Raw genomic sequence first — 17,085 nt, forward strand, 5'->3', positions numbered from 1 at the left:
CTTCTCTTTTTCATACATAATGAGAGTTAAACAAATCCAGAGAATGATTTGAAAATGCCTTCTGAGCTTAAGATCTTGTACAGTAAGACTGTGCTTTAAGAAAACTTTGGCAGCCAAAATATAACTGCAGATTTTTTGCTCTTTCCCACCTAATTTATTCTTTGCATTGCAGTTGCACAAAAACCTAAGCTGTGCAATAATACATGAATTTTATCCTTATCAGTCAACATGCAAGTATTACTCTTTACTCACAGCAGGAAGAAAATACAAAATTTACCTTTACCTAGGTTTTTCTCAGGCTCTAACTAACCCTCTACAGAGGGTGAAATCAGAGGTATTCAACTACCACACATGGGTGTATGGTGTGAATAATACAGCCATGTTTTTCACATGTGGACAAGATTATATATTAATATGCACTCACATACACACTCAGAGCTCAAAATAACAGAAAAAAAACCTTGCTGCTTCTAAAAAAGAAATATCTGCCATATTTCTGTTTTGTAATTTTACCTAGGACTCCCAGTTACAATCATAAATTCTTTATTTCTAACAAAACCAGAGGAAAGTCCAGTTTATGCCCAACTTTGGGAGCTTACTTTTTTCATGTACGCTGAGAAACTTTTTTCTCATCAGATTTATATCCAGACTCATTAGTAACCTGGGAATGGAATAAAAGGGCTGTGACAGGTACAGTTGAGTACAGAACTGCAAATTTATTCCTTCATGTGAATTACAATCACCCTGTGTACAAATGTATTAATTTTCAATGGAAAATAATCTGTTCTCATGAGACAAAAATTCTGCTTCTGAGAGATAATTACAGTTTTGGCCTTTCTCTTTTATGGAATTCCTTTTAAAAGATGATGATTATACCATGAAGAGCAGCAGCTGGTGAGTGTCTTATTTGATTAACAATTCAAGTAAAATTTACATAAAACCTTTGCATGCAAGATGAGAGTTTCCAGAGGAGGATGGAGTCCTGTCTGTTGTATCTTTGCAGTGCAACTGATTTCAGTACAAGTTCTCTGGTTTCTCTGTGCATTATGTAGAGTCAAAATTGCAAAGCTGATTTAATGGACATTACTAATGAATGCTGTCTGCAAGCAGAGTAATTACACAGATCTATTTGCACATTTTAATTGCCTCAATGTTTTGTTGTGCTTTTTTTTTTAATATGTGTTTTTGATTGGCATGTTTCCTGTGCTTGTTATAGAAATTTACCAATGATGTTTGCAAGAGAATAGGGAAGCAAATGCAAAAACTAGATGAGAGTAAACACCATGCTTTAATGTTTCATACATAGCCTTCCACCACAAAGCAGCCAATTTGTAAATAAGACATTCTTTGTTGCAGGTGTATGAAAGGCTTTAATTTTTTCATTAGAAGAGTCTGAAGTACTGATTTACATTATAGGAGAGAGACTTTTAAAGCCATCTATATACAAATCCAAAGAAAATAAATTAAAAGTCACAGCCTTTATTTTTCACCTCAAGTGAAATCAGTGATTGGTTCTAGCTTCAAACCTGAGTAAAGCTTTGTTCTGTTTCTCTGATTAGCTTGTCCTTCCAAAACCTGTGTGGTGTTGTTTACCCCACAGTAGTGTTTCTACCTATAGGAAAATGAAAAATGCTTGCTTGGGTGCTCACATGGGCAGATCATATGAGCCAGTAGTGGATTGAATTCAAATCAATGGAGTCATTAGGATCAGGCTCTCAAGGTGCCTCATCAGTAACACGATGTACCCAATTCATATCTGAAACATTATCTTCAACACATGAAGCTTGCTGTGTCCTCTCCTTGGGCTTTTTACAGGCCCTGGCAACTTCGACCATTTTGTCTTTCCTTCGTACTTACTACTGGGACTCAATTTGCCAGGCCTGTTGAAAACAAAGAGTCCCTTTAAAGGGTTTGTATAAGGGCTGTTGTCGCTGGATTGCCAGCTATAGGCTTGATCTTACTCCTCTGAATTGTAATCACAGCAGGATCAGACCCAAAATGAGATAGTGTCTCTAACTACAGTCAGACTGTGATGCTGAACTTCCCATTACTAAAATGTAGCCTTTCTATTTCTTTGTATGCAATTCTCAGGGCTTTTCAGTAGCAGAAGGCAAGAAAATTCCAATAATATCAGAGGGATCTTTATTTGCTTCAAGTAGAAGACAATCCATGGGAATTTTCTGAAGCTTTTTTTCTCTGCGATTATTTTCTATGGTAGAGGCATAAATGAAGGGAAAAAAACAGATGACATCAGAGGGGAAATATCAAGAAGTGACATGCATTGTGGAACAGAAAGATGCTTGACTCCATTAGGCACTAGGGTGGGTCAGAGAACAGCACTCACTTCCAAGGTTGGACGTAGATTTCCCATGTGACTTCAAGGAAATCATATCTTGTACCCCTGTAACCTTTCAGTACTATGTCATTGGAAGTCTCTAGGATAAAACTGAATGCTAGCTCAGAGCTGTTCACAGAAAGGAAGGCTGTAGAAATGTCTAGATAGTTACAAAAAGAACATGAGAAAAAGATGTGTGAAAACAAATGAGTAGTCAGGAATAATTACTTTTAGGGATGAAAGAAAGTACAGACTGCTTTGCCCAGAGATGTAAGGCTCACATGCACTCCACTTGAAAAGTCATTGCTGTAGGAGAGTGCACGTAAGTTATTGAGCCATCACAAGAAAACTCAGTTCTCCTTTATTCTGATGGGACACATTAAAAACAAATGCAACCTCTTAAGTGCATAAGGAAAAATTAGGGTCAAGTGGGACCATGTGCACTTATGGTGGGGTTTAATCCTCAGTTAGAGCCACCTGACAGCCTTAATTCAGTCAGAAAAACAAAAAAATTATTTTCCTCTTTTCTCCCTCCTCCTCCCTCTCAAAAACCAGGAAAAAAACCTACTTCCCATCACAAGAGGCTCACTCTGACATCTGAAATGGCAGGCTGCACACAGCCAATGATTTTTAACTGCCAAGGCCCTAATCAGTGGGGTACAATTACACATCAGAACACTTCCTAGGCCATTTTCCATGGGCACTGTGAATTCACCACTGCCAGTCCATAACTGAGATTTCAAGGAAACTTCTACTCTGGCTGACTAGGGTTGAATCCCAGCTTCAGATTCAACAGGGCAGTTCATTAGTGTGCTTTCATCTCATCAGGATGATCTGTTGCAGCTCAGAATTGATCTTGAAGGCAACAATGAAAAATTTGTAGGCTTGGTACATGAGTATTCTCCTAAAAACAAAGGGAAATCCTGGTGTGCGACCCCAACCCAAGTTTTGTTTTTAGTTTATAGATGTTCTTCCTTGGTTTCCAAAATGAGAGTGTAAGAAAGCTGTGGTCCCAGGAGTGCATTTAACATTACCTTCCTTCAGCTCAGAGAAACTTTCCATTAAATATTTTTGAATGAATAAACCCTCTTGCTCCATATATTAAAATTCCTCCACCCAAGGTCAATGAGATGGTGACAATTAACCAAGGCCATAAAACCCCTAATAAATCATTACATAAAGGATTTAGAAATTCTTATTTAAATGATTTAGAAAAGGCAACACCACCTTTTCTGGTGGGCACTGTAAGAGAAACTTTAAAGAGCCACAAAATGCAAAGCAATTGGATATTAAATTTGATTATTAAAAAAATCCCAGCATGAAATAAAAAAGGCAAGGAACAGAACACGCACATAAACTCCGTAGGTAAGGAAATGCCAGTGCAGTGGATTTTCTCAGTCTGGATCCATTCAGATTTCAGTGGAGTTAGTAACAAGGTACATTGACATGGGGGAGGCAGATTAAGGTCCTAGAAGTATATAAAAATGAAATACTCCGTAATGGTTTTTGTGATCTAGGACTTTTACTCTGGAAAATTGTGTCTATCATTACAACAGGAGCACCCTGTGCTGGGTGAAGAACTAGCTGGAGGGCCGGGCCCAGACAGTGGTGCTGAACAGGGCTGCATCCAGTTGGCAGCCGGTCACTAGTGGTGTCCCCCAGGGATCAGTGTTGGGCCCAGTTCTGTTCAATATCTTCATTGATGATTTAGATGAGGGGATTGAGTCCATCATCAGCAAATTCGCAGACGACACTAAGCTGGGGGGGAGTGTCGATCAACTGGAAGGCAGGAGGGGTCTGCAGAGGGACCTGGACAGACTGGAGAGTTGGGCTTATTCCAACGGGATGAGGTTCAACACGGCAAAGTGCTGGGTCCTGCACTTTGGCCACAACAACCCCATGGGGAGCTCCAGGCTGGGGACAGAGTGGCTGAGAGCAGCCAGGCAGAAAGGGACCTGGGAGTCTGGATTGACAGGAAGCTGAACATGAGCCAGCAGTGTGCCCAGGTGGCCAAGAAGGCCAATGGCATCCTGGCCTGTATCTGGAACAGCGTCGCCAGCAGGTCCAAGGAAGTGATTCTGGCCCTGTACTCAGCACTGGTGAGGCCACACCTCAAGTACTGTGTCCAGTTCTGGGCCCCTCAGTTTAGGAAGTATATGGAGGTCCTGGAGTGGGTCTAAAGGAGGGCAACCAGGCTGGTGAAGGGACTTGAGCACAGACCCTATGAGGAGAGGCTGAGAGAGCTGGGGCTGTTCAGCCTGAAGAAGAGGTGGCTCAGGGCCATCCTCATCACTCTCTACAGCTACCTGAAAGGAGGGTGTAGCCAGGTGGGGGTTGGTCTCTTTTCCCAGACGACTTTCAACAAGACAAGAGGGCATGGTCTTAAGTTGTGCCAGGGGAAGTTTAGGTTAGATATTAGAAAGAATTTCTTTACGGAGAGGGTGATCAGACATTGGAATGGGCTGCCTAGGGAAGTGGTGGATTCTCTGTCCCTGGAGATATTTAAAAAGAGACTGGATGTGGCACTCAGTGCCATGGTCTAGCAACCCCAATGGTGGTTCAAGGGTTGGACTTGATGATCTCTGAGGTCCCTTCCAACCCAGCCAATTCTATGATTCTATGAACATGGAATTTTTCTTGCATATCACACACACTCACTACCAGGCTCCTCTGCAGAAAGATCAAGAAAAGAGGGGACTGGAAATGATATCCCCCTTTACGTCCCTTTCCTTCCCATCAGTCATTCTGACTGGCTGGGTGAACACTTCCTTCCCACACTCCCCATTCACCACGTTTCTCTCTGCCTTGGGCCCCTGTGCTGAGCACTGCACTAGCAGTCATCTCCCAGCCCCGTGGGCTCTATAATAGAACCTCTTGAGTCTGAGGAAGGGAGAATGGTACCAAACAGGCAGCCCATGAGCTTTCTAAAAGACAACGCCTCATGCACTTGAAGAATCACCTTCCCAAATTCAGTCCAGCAGTATGTGGAAGCATTCATATGGTCACGCCCTTTAGCCACAGTCAGATCATGGGAAGAGCTCATCTGTGTCTTAAGGTCCAAACCACCGACCAGATTAAGAGTGCAGCACCCAGTAGCTCTGATTGGGACCTTACTGGAAAGACTACCACAATGTTTCATATCTACTTTATACAAAAACCTGACTAATCATTATAGATCATGCCCTGGACACTGAGCCTGTAACCCACAAAGATCTAAAAATGCTGGCTTGCCTTGGGCATTTGCTAAAAGAGGCTTTCAACAATGTACTTGTAAGGCACTAAGAAAATAAACGCAGACTTAGGCAGCAGCACACTATTTAATTGAGATACTTCTTCATATTTATTTTCTGGACAACTGCCCTGCAAGGCCAATATTTAATTTATTTGAATCCTAACGCGTATTAGGAAGTCATAATTTTGGAATTCCAGAGATAAAAGGTAGGATTTTTTCTGAGGATGAGGAAAAGGTGGATTCAAATACCATAGCTGAAAAATTCCCATGCATAAGCCATGTAATTTAAATTTCCTAAATCTGTGAGTGAAGCCACACTTTATGTTTACAGCTGTTGTTCAGAGCATAGAAAACTTTTGGCCCGTGATAGAACAGCATCTTTTTTCTTTAGTCTTGCTTAAAATTTATTATTAATGGAGCATGGTTCTTTCCCCTAAGAGTGCTTGGCTAGAAAGGTCTGCATTTAATGCATTAATCTTTCCAGGATTAGCAAAGAAAACACTTATCATTAAAACAATGTCAACTTATTTACATGCAGCATGACGAAAAAGAAACTTTACAGATGATTTTGTCTGTTAAGCTGTTTCATCCTCCTTCTTAGCTTAAAAAAGGTAGAACATTTTATCTGATTCATGAAGAAAACATGGAGGGAAACATCAAAATATTCTACAACTTTGTTTTCTTCCTCACTTTTTTTTTTGTCAGCAGTGAACAGCTGTTCATTTTCTAAAATAGAAACTCCTTTTTTTACTTTTTCACATCAAAAAGAAGCCATCTTATCCATCCAGCTTTCTAAGCCTAGTGAGGTGTAAATACTCATTTCCTAGTATCTGGCATCTAAAGGCCAGAACAATATCTTCCCACAATTTTCTTTCTCACCTCTTATCAAATATCACAGTTGGCTGTAACTCACCTTTCCCTTCAAGATCACTTGATGAACCTCTACTTGCTACATAGTCACAGGCCTGACTGAGCCAGAATTGCTGATGTAAAGGGTGGAGATGGCATTTGTTTTGTGATACACCTTATCAGAGGGCTGATAAAGATGCCTCAAAGAAAGCTTAATAGCAAGGGAAATTTTCAGCCTTCTCATAGTACCAGCATCTCAAATAAGCTTCTAGTCCAGTGTGACACAAATCCCTTCCAATCCTTTTTAATTTTAATACTACATCATAGTTTTTTTGGGTTATTTTATGATTTCCATCCTTGAAGCTGTGTAATCTACACAGCTTAGTGCACTGCTTCTGCTTCCCTACCTCAGTTAGAGGAAAATCGCTATTTAAAATACAATGTAATCTTTCATTTCAGGTTTCTGTATTTTGAACTGAGATTTTGAGCCTTGTCAAATTTTAGATCCAAATGACTCTCTTGGTTCCTAGCCAAGACCTTTTCCTGATAAAGTAGAGCAAGGAAACTTGTCACAGTGGAAATGTCTAAAAAGAATTTAGCAGTGAGTGGCCCTCAGTGATAACTAAAGGGTTGATGGGCAGTAACTGAATCACAGCTGCCCCTTTCACCACTGGAAGAACTGTTTTTTTCTTGAAGGGGGAAAGAATTTTCTTATAGCAATAAAGGGAAAGACTATAGGTATGACTTTTGGTTCAATATTAATTAAGACTCAAAAAGCTGTTGAAATTGACATTCTATATTTACACCAGTGCTACTCAGAAGTAAAGCAAATATTCAAGTGTCCTTGGAACACAAAAATAGACATGGGCTTGATACCCTAATGCAAAGCACATACTAAATGTTCATTAATCTAATTATAGGCTGAATCCTGGAAAAAGCTTTACTTCCCCACAGGAGCACTGACAGTGTGGATATAACTTGCAGCAGCACTAGTTATTACAAACTAGATTCCAGCCCTCTTTCCCACACTGATCATGCTAACACAGGAGTAATCTGTTGATCTAAACAGAAATCCTTGGAGTATTTTGAGCTACACAGACTTGCCATTGCAATGGTTCATTTGGAAAGGTAGACTCCTTGATTTTCCTCCTGTGCATGCTGGGCCAGACTCTGCCACCCTCATGGCACCTCAAAATAAAATCTATATACTCATTATAATACCAACATATCTCACTTACACTAAGAAGTGGGGTGGGAAGTTCATCATATGAATCTGAAAAACAGCCTCAGGATTTCTACACTACCACAGGGAGGGACAGCTATACAAGCACTGCCAAAAAAGCATCTTGTACATTGATAACCTATGTTTCATCTCAGTCCATGACATTTTATCTCTTGACCAAAGTTACAGTACAGAATACATTGACACAAACCTTTACATTTCTGAGCTTATACTGAATTACAGGCAGATAAAATATATATCTTTGATTAAGTAGATGAAAATGTTAAGGTTTTAATTTAAGGTTTAGCCTTCCCTTCACAGTAGATATTAGTGCACTTTTCACACAGTTGCCACAAGTGAAATATTGGTCTTTGCAAATGGTAAGGGTTTATTATTATTTGTTCGTTTTCTTTTTATTTGGATTTTTTTTTCCCACCATAAAATTCCACATAGTCAGAATTTCTTCTCTGTGAGAGATGAGGTCAGAAGCTTGTAAGTTGTCATTTCTTTCTCAGATGTTCTTACATATCTAAACTGACTGCAGGTCACAGCAATGAGACACAAAGAAGACTTGCACCAGCTCTCAGAAAATGAGCCCAAAAATCTTTACATACCATCCTTCACTACACTTCAATAGATAGTGCAAGTTTACTATTGTTCGTATTCAGTTTCATGGTCTATATCACATGCAAAAGGCAATATATGTAACTTCCCTCATCAGACAATCAGCTCCCTGAGTTTTTTCACAAACACTATTTCTTAAGACAAAAGAAAAATTTAAAAGTCAGTATTTCCCTTTGAAATTAGCTGCAAAAATTCCATGACTTGTCTCAGTTCTAGAATTTGCTTCAGCCAAATTTCTTCAAGGCAAATGTGTAACAGTTTTATTTAGCATGAAATTCACTTTAAAATACTGAGGTGGTATCCCCCCCCTCAAGCTGCTTTCATCACTATGTATAAAACAAAATTTCCCACTTCTCTAATGGATTTTTTTCTTTTTTTTGGATATAGATAATCAGCAGGATTATGTGCAAGAGAAGACAAAACAAAAAACCCTACCAATTACATTCTATTCTAATTACATTCTATTCTCCATATTTTTAATTCTGAAATAGAGTGGATCCCAAGAAAGTATCCCACCACAGACATCTTTCATTTTGCCCGTTACTTAGCAAATCACCATAGGTTTCACTGACCTTGGTAATAAGGGTCATATTTTCCCATGGATGAATTGTTCTGAAACAATTTCTCCAGTGTGTTAGGCACACTGGCTGTTCTTTGGCATCAGGCATGCGTATCCTCTTGGTTTCTTTTTTTTTTTTCTCTTAACCATATTTATTGTGGCCACCACTAAGGATATCTCCCTTCTCTGAAACTTCGGTGTTTTAACATTCCTCCCTTTGTTTCTTTTCTTATTCTATACAGAAAGGTGTAAATGAATTCTACCATTTTTTTAATCCTTTTAGAAGTCTCCTTTCTCCAGCTTCTGGATGTGACAGTAACAGAACAAGAAATAGAAATCATTTGTTTTTTCAAACAGCAATCCACTAAGTACAATGGACATAGAAGAAAGCCATTAATAACCTCAGTACTAATACTTTATTTGAATTAAAAAAACAAGCTCAAATCATAGGGGACCATTCATTTCCTCACCTCAAAAGCATGCAGAGAAACCTCTAATAATCCAGAATACATCCTAATGCAGACAAAAAGTACAAGCCACAAGCATAAAACTATCTGTAGATCTGTTAGAAAATACAGACAAATCCTGGTCAATGGCAAGGACTGAACCTGAAGCAGTTTCAAACATGACAGATTTTTCTCTCAGAACTGGGCTATGTGTATGGTTGCCATCTACTAATAATTTGCACTCTGGGATAGTTTCAAGCAGGCAAAGAAAAAAAATAGGTATTTATTAACAAAAACCTTACATCAATTAACTTGGGTAAAAAAAAAATATGACTACCCTTTATTAAAAAATAGATACAAAAAGAGCTAAATATCAGTTCATACAAAGCTGTTATATGGCTTAACGAAGCTGTCAGTCAGATAAATAACCTTTCCTATCAAATGTGTATTCAAGCATCTAAGGTAAAATAAGAACTTATACTATCATATTGGAAAGAAACACAAAGTGGAGAAAATCTCTATCCCAATTTGCCTTTGATTTGTCCATCATTTGCCATTTTTGTTTTCAGCCATCAGACTCACTATGAAATGAGCCAATATAGCCAATGCCTATATTCCTTTGCACACTTGGGAAAGCAAAATATTTTCTTTTCTAACATAATTAGAGGTGCCAGCAATGATTTATCAGTGTCACAGAACTGAATTTGTAAAAGCAACTGTAGATATCTCCACATTTCTTTCAGTCAGTCCTTCTTTCATAACTTTTGGTTGCCTGGAAGAAGATTTTAAGAAGAGCAAGAGACTTCACACTATTTAAATTAAACCTTGCTAAAGTAAGTACTCTACTTTCAGTGAATTGTTTCAAAACAGTAGCAAGCTTAGTAAAGAGCATTATGAAAGACTATTTGTTACCAACACAGGGAGGTACTGAGAATGAAGCCTAGGAAAAAGTATGGACTTATTTGCCTATAGCAAGATTATTATTTCATGAAAATAACCAAATACATAGAAATCATTTGCCTTGTATACAACAAAAGAACTAGCATTTCATTTCAAGTGGTAAGACATGACAATGAATAGAGGTATAGACTCCCAACGTATGAGTATTTTCTTGGATTTCATACACATTTTGATATTCCTTAGGAGTAGGCAATTCATCTAGAAAAAAGATGACTTACAATGGGTTTTATTAGGACTTACAGAATCTTGCCCAAATGTGGTGTTTTGTACTACACGTGAGAAGGGAGAAAAGAGGAAATTCCCATTGGCTAAAAGAAAAAAAAAGGTACATATGAAAACCAAATGAGTAAGAAACTTGCTGACTCACTATTGAAGGACATTGTGGAATTAATCATCCCTACTCCTTCCCCAGAGGTCAGAAAGAATTAGTTTGCTGTAATATTTTTGGATTATTTGAAATACCTCGAAACTAGAAAATAAATAACTGAAAAACACAGACCTTGACTGGGAAACTTTGTAAATGGTTTCTACCAAGGATCAAAATAGGTTTTTATAAACAGTGCTGAACTTTCTCAGGTTTTCTTTTTTTTTTTTAGTGTGCAGCAGCTGGCATTTGAAAATGTCATCTTCTGCATCTATGGGGAAGCACAAGATTTACACAATAGTATCAAGAAGTCCTCATCACAGGCCCCCTTGTCACTTGCCTGGCTCCTTCTAACTTCATCTATGGAGAGCTATGAGGCAGCTATTCTTCCACACTTGTCCTACATTTTTTCCCTAGAGCCTGCTAAAGCCAAAATCAATTCCAGTAGTGTGGAAAGTACAAGAACAGCTCAAGAAAGAGGGAAAAAAATAATGGATGTTCTGCAACACTAGTCAGAGAAAAGCTGCTTCAAACTCAAGATCTGCCTGCTTATCTCAAATTGTTTTTGAGCTTCATTGACTTCACATACTGAAATCCCAGTCCAGATATTTTGTTAGATCAGTTCACACACTAAAAATCACAGAACTGATACTCCATGTTATTTAGTACCAACTAAAAAACTGTTGTGTATTTAAGCAGAGGTCATAGTCTGTGTCTACAGCATTACTCAAAGAACAATGTTCACTAAGGTAGACAGTGAGTAGTGCACATTTGCAACACGCTTAAAGATGTAAAAAAGTATTGCTTTTCTTATTATTACCTGGAATTGGCCAGTCTAATGTTCTTATATATATCAACAGTGGAAATGAGAGCTGACCCTATTTGATAAAATGTAGTAAAAGGCCAACTGGACTTTATTTTCAAGGCTAATACTCTCCTGTTACAGAGCAGAAAATTATTCTGCCAGTGGATGTGAATTTATAACATGAAATTTGGAATGTATTTTCATCACAATCTGATTTGCTACCCCTAGAAGTAAACTCTGATAACAAAAACATCCTCTACACAGAGTATGTGAATGGATTCTAGTATTTGCATGTCAAGTAGTGTTAATCTGTAGTTATTGCATTTGGTTTTGTATGTTACAGCCTTTTTAATGTATAAGGGAAATATTTATGGGGCCAAATTAAGACAAGCTGTGGTCTTCTCTTAGGATTCAGTTCCTAAACAGCATAGATTTCACTGATGATGCTTCATCCACACACACAATATCCAAAGTATAAACAACACGCACAGAAGCAACGGAAAACACTGAGAAGTTTGAACAATAGATATTCAAGTTCATGGCACATTAGGGTTCCTGTGACACATGAATGTCAAGTGATTTGTAATTGCATCATCCATTCTCTCTTTGAAAGAATTTTTGTATATGACTCAGAGGTCTGGTCCAAATCCCATCAACTTCCACAGGAAGATTTCTGCTACCTCACTAAGCTTTGAAGCATATTCTTGGAGTACATCTATATTATTTTCCACATACATGATTTCAACATACATTATTTACTCAAGTATGGAATGGCAGTGCAGTGCACTTTACAAGTCTAATCAGAAATTTTGTAGAGGTCTGGCTGCATTCTTCAAATCTATGCCTTCATTCCTCCTTTTAAAAACCTGGTGACCAGGTGAGATTGAGAGGATGGGGTGAAGTCAACCTAAGCAGTAGTAAGAGTCACAAGGAAAAACCAGATCCTAATTTCAGCTGAGCCACCAATTCACTGCGGGATCATGCACAGGTCTCTATCTTCCTGTGCCTCAGTTTCCAGATCTGAAAAACAGTGCCACACACACATACCACCACTAAAACCAAACACTGCATCTGACCACCAGTTCTCAAACAAATACTGTGCCAGAAAGAGTAAAACAAAACATGCTACCATAAAAAAGAAAGCAAATGCCAGGAAGTCGTGCCTTTAGGCTTCAATTTATTCTTTCCACCTCTTCTCCTTCCAATTTCTTTTACTTCTGCATATGTGCATATATAATCACACACACACAAAATAAATTATTTAGGAAGAGATCAAATCTGCTTTTTTCCAGACATGTAGAAAATTATGCTCCAGCCATATTTTCTACATCTGCTTCCTCACAGTGCTTTACTGAGATGGACCTAGTCATGATTGAGATCCTTTTCCCAGGCTTGAGTAAAGCATCTGGCAAATACACATGATGAGAGTAAAAGTGGAGAACTTCAAAATAAAGGGAGGTATGTTTTGAGAAAACTGAGAAATGATTTAGTGACAGTTCATAGTATTTCCTTCAGGCTAAAAAGTCCCTTTTTACTTTACAGAACTCCAGGTAATCTCAAGTCTTACAAAAATAAATAAAACCAAACAATATATAAGATGCCTCTTTGCACCTCTCAGATAAAGTGACCTGAGCCTCCCATTAGGCCAATTACACATTACTACTGGGAAACTGATTTATAAGGGACCCTCCACAGGTATCCAACAGCTGTATAAACTATGGAGATAAAGCCACAATGCACCAACACAGATTGAAAATCATTTAGGAAGCTTTTAAAATAAATATCTTAAAGCTGAATTCAAGCCAGAGTCATTTAAACAGCTATAAAGAATAAGTTCCCTCATTTGCTTTAGAATACCTTTAGTGCAAGAAGCTTAACTTTGTTATTCCTTTATTTTTATTTATTCAAAGAGTACCAGGTCCAAAGAAATAGCTGTTATCAGACAGCCTGGTGTTTTTAATGAACAAGTCACCGAGTCACATAAAATCCAATTACTGACTGTTAGAATGCAGAATAATTTTTAAGATTAGTCTTGCTTACACTGCATAAATTTGCATCATGTAAAGTTGCACTGATCCAAAAATCACTGAACTCAGTAAAGGGACTTCCACTGAATCTCCTGTTAGACTCTGATAGAATACAAAAACATGGGAAGTCATACAAGCTTAGTTTATGGTGGTCCAAGGAAGGGAATTAATTTCTAATTTGATAGTATACTGTCACCAATCTTACTTCCAACAACAGGGACCTTCATCTTCTGCAGTCATTATGGCATTTTTATCATCCTCGAAAGCCAAATCCACATTAGAGAGCTGAAAACATATGCATGTCATTTTTCTTTAACATATACCCAGCTCATATTTCTGCTTTCACATATTGATCTTTCCGAACTGCAACAGAGATACTTGCTTTTAAAGAAATTCTTTAAAAAAAGACCATGAAAAAAACAAAGCTTAGAAGGCCTCCAAAGTAGCATATGTATGTTCAAACTGTGTGGCCTGATCATACAGTGTATCTCCATGAATCACAAAAGGAGAAAAAATGTATGACTGCATGTTTTTTTGTCACTTACCTTTCGTCTTCATAGAGCTAAATGTCACAGTCCATCTTGGCAGCAATAATCATACTCTGCTTATGTGTTTCAACTGCACAGAGATGGTTGTATATCCACAGGACTATGACACATTTGAAATAGACCTTTAGAATACAGAACATGAATATACAGTTGCTGAGGATGTACCCTAAACTCACCCAGGCCGATCTCAATGATCATTGGCCTTTTAACTACCCTCTGAGCATTAAAACTCTTGTCAGGGATGTGTGGGGAGGCCAATGATTTCTTTCTGTGGTGTCAGTTAGGGAGAGGTAATATTTTCCAGTTGCCATGTCGGCAAGCTTCTGGTATTTAGCTGTGAGCAAATAACATTATAACTATATAAAAAAAGGTTTGATGAGGTAATATAAAACATTACAGTGGCGCCCAATATAGTCTCCCAGGTCAGTAATATGCAATTTAAAGTGTTCCAAAATAACAAACAGGCTCTATATACAATAGATTCTAATAGCTCTTAAAAATGCCCTCATCACTGAGTTAATTTTAAAGAATGTAGTACTAAAAGAAAAATTTTTAAATCATAGGAATATTTTTATGTTAGCAGAATCATAGCCAAATGCAACAGGCAATGCACTTGCTTTGCAAGATTTTTTTTTTCCCAATATTATTGCAGACAATATAAGTTCAGCAACTCCTCCTCCACTGTACCAGGAGCAGAGACACGAGGTCCTGCCTGGAGCACAAGCTGTTGCTGAAAGAGCATCCACCTTCAGGGATGGCAGCTGCAGCAATTTCACTCAACATTGTTCAGGCTTGTTGAGACTGTGAGGCAGAGAGCAAGGAGCTCCACATCTGCACGCAAGGCCAGCTCTCCATGTCTGCAGGCCACCTCCTGCATTGGTGTAAATGAGGAGAGGCTGAGGGAGCTGGGGCTGTTCAGCCTAAAGAAGAGGCGGCTCAGGGGAGACCTCATCGCTCTCTACAACTCCCTGAAAGGAGGGGGTAGCCAGGGGGGGGTTGGGCTCTTTTGCCAAACGACTTTCAACAAGACAAGAGGGCATGGTCTTAAGTTGTGCCAGGGGAAGTTTAGGTTAGATGTTAGAAAGAATTTCTTTACGGAGAGAGTGATCAGGCATTGGAATGGGCTGCCCAGGGAAGTAGTGGATTCTCCGTCCCTGGAGATATTTAAAAAGAGACTGGATGTGGCACTCAGTGCCATGGTCTAGCAGCCGCAAGGGTGGTTCAAGGGTTGGACTCGATCTCTGGTCCCTTCCAACCCAGCCAATTCTATGATTCTATGAAATATTAACATACTACAAAATCTGTTCTTATTTCAGCATTTTATCAATTTACCAAAACATCTCTATTTACTTCCCACATTTACAAGTTATCTGCTCAGTCTTAGATAGATAATAAGGTTCTTCTATATTCAGGAAAGAAAAACAGGCATCCCCAAAAGGCCATCCCTCTCAAGTGAAAAGAAAGCTTAGATAATTAACTTTTACTAGATGTCTAATTTCTGAATGCCTACACTTAGGTGAGAATTAACTCTTCAGAGAGTGGCATTTCAGGTCTTTAATACCAGTACGATATCCATATTTTTCCAGCAAAAGTCAGAGTCTAACTGGAACTGTTGAAATAAGGTACTTGATCAGCAGTAATCAAAAATGTACACCTCTTACAATTGTAAGAGCAAAATATCGTGGATTCTTCTTCCCCCATCCCATTTCTGAATCTTTTAGATTCACCTAAACCATATTTTTCAATCTTCCTCCAAAACGAGCATTTTGTTTCAAATCATGACTGCATGTTGAGATTCTCAACATTCTAGGAATGGGAGCTTTAAATAAATCCAGACTTCACAGTATCAGTAATAACAATCAAAGAGATATTTTCTAAGAGTCAGAGCTCTGACTCTTAGGCTGCTGTTTCATTTGAGTAAAAGCTGATGGCAACATATAATGTAATTTCATGTCCACTATAACATTTCTCTTTCTTATTGTGTGACTGAAAAATGTACACTGGATAGAGCTTCTGTTGCTTGCTATTCTCTAATACCTACAGAGTTTAGGCTACTATATTTATTACATTTTTTCAAACCTAGCAGCAGAGTAAGTGAAGTATTAATAACAAGCGCTATTTTTCTTTGGTTTTTTTCTTAAAAGATAATGTTCACATCACTGGTTTTTTTTATTATAATGATATTAACAAAAATAATGCATTCTGAAATACAGAATACCCCTTTGCTTTCTTTCCAAAGTATACTGACCATCTTTTCTCCTTTCTTAAATCTCAATTGCCAAACTTGTTCAGTTCCCTCGGCATTATTTATGCAGTAAAAATGAATGCTATGTCCTATACTTCTCATTTCATTATATCCTATATGTTTCATTACACTTAGGTTGTTGTTAAATGCATATATACTTGCATACAGATTCTCCGTGTTTCTAGAGTCAAGTATTCTCCAAGGCACCCTTGCAGCATAAAACAAAGTTGTAATTTTAAACAAGTGGAATATCCCTGATTTAGTAAGGGAAGAATGGGGTGTTAGTCCTCAAATTGCTGTTGCCTTTTAACCATGAAACACACACCACAAAATGTTACTTGCGGTGGACTAAGAAAGAAGAATTGCTTTCATAAAATTTAATGAGTGCAATGTTTCTACATTTTATAGGTCACAGGGTGTGAAAAACAGCTCAGTTTTAGCCCTGATGACATTTTCATATAGGTGAAAGTAAAAATAGAGAGATTTGACATCTTGACATGAAAGGGGCACAGTATTATGTTGCAAGGGTACTGTGTATAAGTTTGGAGTGAAAACATAACATCTGATTCTACTTCTAGACACATATGGCTATACCAAGAGAAATTCAGGCATGTTTTCTCTTTACAGTTAATAGAAAATAGTGATTTGAGAATGATGAGGTTTGGAGCTGGAAAAAACGGAAGTTATCCCAAAAAATATTAAGAACAAAATATTCTTCTGCATTGTTCTAGAAACTACCAGCCTGGAGTCAATGAACCCGGTGTGTTTTCTTTCTTCTTTAGCATAAGAATATTTTAACTCTAATCGATAGTATTAAAACAGAAATACAATGGTATAGAACCATTCAAGACAACTACAAGATAATGCAG

The sequence above is a fragment of the Calypte anna genome, chromosome 3 (genome assembly GCF_003957555.1).
Source record: "Calypte anna isolate BGI_N300 chromosome 3, bCalAnn1_v1.p, whole genome shotgun sequence".
In the NCBI taxonomy this organism is placed as follows: domain Eukaryota; kingdom Metazoa; phylum Chordata; class Aves; order Apodiformes; family Trochilidae; genus Calypte; species Calypte anna.